General features: G+C 34.3%; 1 pseudogene; it reads right to left on the reverse strand.

Moving 5' to 3' along the window:
* Window positions 1-1,162: 1,162 nt before the first annotated feature.
* Window positions 1,163-1,785, reverse strand: LOC138155151 (cyclin-dependent kinase 2-interacting protein pseudogene; annotated as a pseudogene).
* Between the last annotated feature and the right edge of the window lie 5,029 nt (window positions 1,786-6,814).

Raw genomic sequence — 6,814 nt, forward strand, 5'->3', positions numbered from 1 at the left:
AAATAAACAGTTTTCTGATTAATATTAGTTATTTACTTTAACCTGAATATTTATTTTTAGTACTTTTCTTTCCATAAAATGTGTGTCTTGATTCTGCTTTCTTCACTCTACATAAGTTCATACAAATTTTCCCTAGTTTCTTTGAGTAACTCAAATATCTTGTTTCTTCCACAAAAAGTACCATTAGTAACATGGGGCTCTCCCTCAACTCAAGCCCTCTTTGACCTCATATTGTTATATGCCCTGTAGTAGACAGATAGCTGGGTTAAAGGGTTTAAATAGTTTAGTGACTTTTCTTGAAAAGTTCCAAGTTATTGTAATGGTTGGACCAGTGCAAAGCTCTACTACCAGTATGTATTAAAAGCTCCTGTCTTAACAATTTTGCTGGCTTGTGTGTGTGTTTTTTTCATGCTTTTCAATATAATGGGAGGTGAAACCAGTATTGTTAAATGTTTATTTCTCTTGGTGATTTGCTATAATACTTTGTCTGTTAATTGCATCTCTGAATTCTGCAGGTCATTTGTTCATATCTTTTGAAAACTTAGGTAGGAATTGGTTCCTAGTGTCATACTTTTGTATCAGTTTCATATGGCAGATCTTATTCTGTTGTTTGATTAAACTATTTTTCACAATCTCATTTCTCTTGGTTTTGTTTGTAGAAATTCATTTAATTTTATACCCCTGTCCTTTGGTTTAGAATTCTCCTACTTATAATTGTGAAAGGCACCTTTCATTCTCCTGATCTCAACTCATTGTGTGGATATTTTTTAAATGGTAGACTAAGAATCAATTTGGAATTTATTGTGGAAATAAATGCTGATCTCAACATTTTCTGTCAAACTTAGGATCAGTTTTCCTAGTAGTTTTTGTCAAATTAGGAGGTTCATGGTTTTAATAGTAGGTACTGAATGGATGACTAGCATGAACTTTTAAAGTCGATACTAGAGTGATGTTAAGAGATAATGAGGTGTAATGGAAGCAACTCAATTTGCAAGTGAGAAAAAAAAATAGAACTGTGACCCTGGGAGGGAAGGTAGGGGCAATAATGAGCCTGTATCACAAGATCTGGAAAGAAAGGTTCATTCTAGGTTTGGGAGTTTGGGCTTAAAAATGAAATGTTTTGGAAAAATTACAATGTTCAATGTCCAGTTTCAAGTAACTTTTAATATGTTTTACTTAATATACTTTCCATATCAAGCCTGCTGTTCTCAATATAGATAGAGTACAATCACATAGATAAGTAGTTTAAAATGAGATCCTGGTTCATGGCATGGGGGAGTTCTTCAACAATGACGTGTTTGAGGAGTATTTCCTTCCTGTACATTTATGAAAGCTTATGGGAAACTTCATAGAAGTAGGTGGTGGGCTATATGTGGAAAGGGGGTGTTTAATAATTTCTATTTACACAAAGGTGATTTCCTAGGTTACAAATTCCTTTAATGGTTGATATTAACTTTTCCATGTTTACCTTTACCTTAGCCTAGTTTTCTAAGGTGTCTTGAAATTTGTCACACAACATCTTAAATTCCACATTATATTTTGGACATACCTATTGAGATGAAAGCCAGAAGAAATGCTATTGTATTCTTTTTCTACCTTGTATTCAGCAAATGTACTGATTTTGATGTTTCCTATTTTGTTTGCAACAGAAAACCCCATATTGTTGAGAATCTCCTATTTCAATAATAAGCTATGCCAATCTGAAGCATTCTCCTTAATTTTTCTTGCACTGACAGATAAAGCAGTTCTTTTATGAGTAACCGTGCCAGAGTTCTTCACATCCATGACTTTATTTGATCAGTAATTCAGCCCCCCTATGCTTCTTACTGAACAAAAATATTATATTACATTCATATGCTACAGGTACACACTCTCCAAATTATGGGTACCCATTTTGCATACAGTTGTTTACTACCACAAATATTTTTCCAGGGTGTATTATGAAGCTTTCTTTATGCTTTTGTACCCCCAAAGCATAAACCCAGTAAAGAGATCATTGGATCAAATGGTACAAATAGTTTAGTAACTTTCCTTGAGTAGTTTACAATTTCTTACTCTTTTGGAATATTTGTGCCAGCAATACATTAGTGTGTTAATTTTCCTAAATTTTCTCAAATGTTGAAAAATTATTTTTTTATCTTTGATATTTTTAAGGGTATGAGGTAGAATCTCAGAGTTATTTTAATATGCATTTCTCTTGTTAGTGAGTTGGAACATATTTTTATGTAGGAATCAATAGTTTGCATTTGTATGGAAAAGTTTTTGTTCACATTCTTTGACTATTTGTCAACTCAGGAATGGATCTTGGCCTTAAAAATTGGGTCCACTAATTCACTCTTGGTGGAATTTTGAATTGATTCAACAACCTGAGATCAACATGGAACTATACCCAAAAGGTTGTAAAACTATTCTCACCTTTTTACCCAGCATTACCACTACTAGGTTTACTAGAGATCAGAGAAAAAGGGGGGAAAGTCCTATATGTACAAAGATATTTATACAAATTCACTTTGCAGAGGCAAAGAATTGTAAATTAAGTGTATGCCCAACAATTGGGGAATGGCTGAACAAGTTGTTGTATATGATTGTCATGGAATAATATTGTGCTATAAGAAATTAAAAGCAGGATAGTTTCAGAAAAATCTTGGAGGACTCACATGAACTTATGCAAAGTGTAGTAAACAGACTCAGGAGATCATTGTATGCAGTACAGCAATATTGTACAATGATCAACTGTGAATAACATAGCTATTCTCAGTAATACAATGATATAAGCCAATTCCAAAGGATTTATTAAAAAATGCTATCCACTTCCACGGGGGGGGGGGGGAAGGGGGGGCAAGGAACTGGTGGAGTCTGAAAGAAGATTGAAGAATACTTTTATACTTTATTTTTCTTGTTTTTTTTTCTTCTGTTATTTTGGTCTGCATTCTCTTTTGCAACATAGTTAATATGGAAATATATTTTCCATGACTGCACATGTATAATCTATATCAGTATCCTCAAGGAGGGATAAGGGGAAAAGGTAGGGAATTTGGAACTCAAAAATTATAAAGAACAAATATTTAAAATTGTTTTTATATGTAACTGAAAAATAAAATAAAAACTTCATGTTAAAAATAAAATTGTAGTAATTTCCAATTTACTCAGATATCAGATTTTTATCAGTGATATTTGATGCAATGAATTTTCTTTCACATGATAATTTCTCTTATATATCCATGTTGAACATTCATTTCTTTTTCATTTCGTATAATTGAAGTTGTCTTTTCTGTCTCATATAAAACATTTTCTCCCTTGCTTTAGTTAACAATGATCCTTCTGGAAGATGGCAGAGTAGAAGAAGTAAAATTTTGTGAGATCCCCCCACAACCACTTCAAATATTTATAAATTATGACTCTAAACAAATTTTAGAGCTACAGAACCCACAAAGAAACAGAGAAAAACAAATCTCCTGCTGAAGGCAGCCTACCAGGCCTGTAGGAAGGGTCCATCACAGCAGAGTCATGTGGTTTTAGCCTCAGGGTGACCATAACCAACAATAGTCAGAGCAGACTTCAAAAGAGTGAAGCACCAGTAGCTGTGGTGGTTTCCAGACGTATTAACCCAGAAACACCAAACACAAAGTAAAAGGTCAGTGTGGAACTCTGTTGGAACTGGGGGGTGAGGGGGATGGAAGAGCACAGTCTGGCATTTGACCCGGGGTGAGAAGCAGTGGAGGCTCAGCAGCTGTGCAGATGCTGCCACATGGATGCTTCCAGAGCTCCTACCCTGCAGATAGTAGGGGGACCAAGCTACCATTCAGAGGGTAATAGCTCTTGCTTTAATCTGCTTGGATCTAGATAACAGACTTGGGTGGAGGTCCTGGGGTGTGTGTCCAGTGGGCCAGAGTTTCTGGGGGCTGCAGAGAGGGCACTCAATTAATAGCTCCAACAGCTGAGAAAACCCCAGCAATTTGGGACAAAGCTCTCCTCTCTGGAAGCAGAATTATAATGTGGTAAAGAGATACAAAGTCAAGTAATTGACTGGATACATGAGAAAGCAGAGGAAGCAAAGCAAGCACAGCAATCAAAACTTAGATTCCTTTTTGGGGGACAAAAAGGATGAAAGCATGGAATGGGGGGAGGACAATGAAGTCAGAACTCCTGCATCAAAATCTTCCAAGAAAAATATATACTGATTACAGGACATGGAGGAGCTCAAGGAGGATTATGAAAATCAAGTAAGAGAAGTGGAAGAAAAATTGGGAAGAGAATTGAGAATGATGCAAGAAAATCATGAAAAGAGGATCAACAACCTGACTGAAGAAAATAACACCTTAAAAATAGACTAACTCAAATGGTAAAAGAGGCCCAAAAAATTAATGAGGAGAAGAATGCCTTACAAAGCCAAATATGCCAGATGGAAAAGGAATTTCAAAAGCTCACTGAAGAGAATCACTCTTTCATAATTAGATTGGAGCAATTGAAACCTAATGACTTCATGAGAAATCAAGGTACTATAAAACAGATACAAACAAATGAAAAAAAAATAAAAGGCCATGTGAAATATTTCATTGGAAAAAACACTGACCTGGAAAATAGATCCAGGAGAGATAATTTGAAAATTACTGGACTACCTGAAAACCATGATCAAAAAAAGAATCTAGAAATCATTCTTCAAGAAATTCTCAAGGAAAATTGCCCTGATATTTGAAACAAGAGGACAAAATAGAAATTGAAAAAAATTCAATGATAACCTCTTGAAAATGATCCCAAAAAGAAAATTCCTAGGAATATTATTGCCAAATTCCAGAGATCCCAGATCAAGGAGAAAATATTAAAAGCAGCCAAGGAGAAACAATTTAAATAGTGTGGAAACACATTCAGGATAACACATAATGTAGAAGATTCTATAATAAGGGACTGAAGGGCTTGGAATATGATATTCTGGAGGTGAAAGGAGCTAGGATTAAAATCAAGAATCACCTACCCAGGAAAATTGAGTTTAATATTTCAGGGTAAAACATGATCATTCAATGAAATAGAGGACTTTCAAACATTCTTAATGAAATAACCATAGTTGAATAGAAAATTTGATTTTCAAATACAAGAAGCAAGAGAAGCATAAGAAGGTAAACAGGGAAAAGAAATCACAAGGAATTTATTCAAGTTGAACTATTTACATTCCTACATGGATAAATGATTATTGTAACTTATGAAACTTTTCTCAGCATGAGGATAGTTGAAGGGAATATAAATGTGTGTGTGTATGTCTACATAGGATGGTATATGTGCATATAGATACATATGTGAGTGTCTGTATATATGTGTACATGTATACCTTGACAGAGGCCACAGAATCAGTTGAACAGGAAGGGTGATATGTAAAACATAAAATTAAGAGGTGAGAGAGGAGTATAATAAGAGGATATAGGGAGGGACAGAATAGGCTAAATTATCTCATATAAAAGAAGCAAGAGAAAACTTTTACAATGGAGGGGAAGAATAGGAAGGCAATAGGGAATGAGTCAACCTTACTCTCATTTAATTTGGTTTAAGGAGGGAATAAAATACACACAAAATTGGGTATCTTACCCTATAGGAAAGTGGGGAAAAAGGAGTAAAGAGGGGGATGAAAGATGGGAAGGCAGACTGAGAGAAAGGGTAGTTAGAAGCACACACTTTTTAAAAGCGTCCATATCAAAGTAGAAATTAGAACAAGTTGGGGGCGGGATAGAATGGAGGGAAATATAGTCAGTCTTTCACAATATATCCACTAAGGAAATGTTTTGTGTAACTACACATGTACAACCTATATTGAATTGCTTATTTTCTTAGTAAGGGTGGGTGAGGAGGGAAGAAGGCAAAGAATCTGGAATACAGTTTTAAAATCAAAAGTTTAAAAATTATTATTAATTTTGCATGCATCTGGGAAATGAGATATACACGCACTGCAGTATGTGTATATTTTGTCCTACTGGAAAGTCAGAATGGGAATGGGGGAGGATATAGGAGAGAGCAGATTGGCTTAGGGGGTATTCAGTGGGATCACTGTTTTGGCATGGTGGGTAGGGGAAAGATGGGAAGAAAATTTGTAACTCAAAATCTTGTGGAAATGAATGCTGTAAACTAAAAACAAACCAAAAACACAGAAACAAACAAACAAAATGCCAGTAATCCTTCTACCTATAGTTGTAATAAGGAAATATTTCTGTTCTTTTCTATTTTTCCTTATATATGTTTCATGAACATTTGACATTTATTGTCATACAGGATATGAAATTCTGCTTTACATCTACATTTTGCCCAAAATACTTTTGTTTCCTTCCCCCTTCCCCCCAAGTAATTGTCAAATAAGGAAAGTTGCATTTAGTAATTAGTATGAGGCTTATCAAACTCTAATCTTCTCCATATGGTATTCATTCTTTTATTCTTTGTCTTCTATAGCTTTTATTCCTCCAAGTAGCTTTTAATAATGTTTCAACTATTGTTATTGCAGTAAGGCTTTCACAGTGGGATTAATGTAATATTAAAATTATAAATTAATTTCAGTAGAATCATAACTCTTATTTTTTGTCATAGTCTAACAATGAATTCATTTCCCTATTATTTGTTTTCATTTCTACAACAAGTTTTTGCAGTTGAATTTATACAATGTCATTGTATGTCATTGTTTCTTGATAGTTTAGCTCCCAGATTGTTTATGAATTTTGTATTATTTTTTAATGGAATTTTTCTTTCTATCATTTCCCCGTGGTTCAGCTTAATAATATGTAGGGATGCTGAGTATTTTTATAGGTTTATTTTCTAATTGCTACTTTTCTGAATCGGT

This window comes from Petaurus breviceps, unplaced genomic scaffold (assembly GCF_028583685.1).
Source record: "Petaurus breviceps papuanus isolate PSGF00001 unplaced genomic scaffold, PetGlider_PUasm1.0 91133, whole genome shotgun sequence".
Taxonomy (NCBI): domain Eukaryota; kingdom Metazoa; phylum Chordata; class Mammalia; order Diprotodontia; family Petauridae; genus Petaurus; species Petaurus breviceps.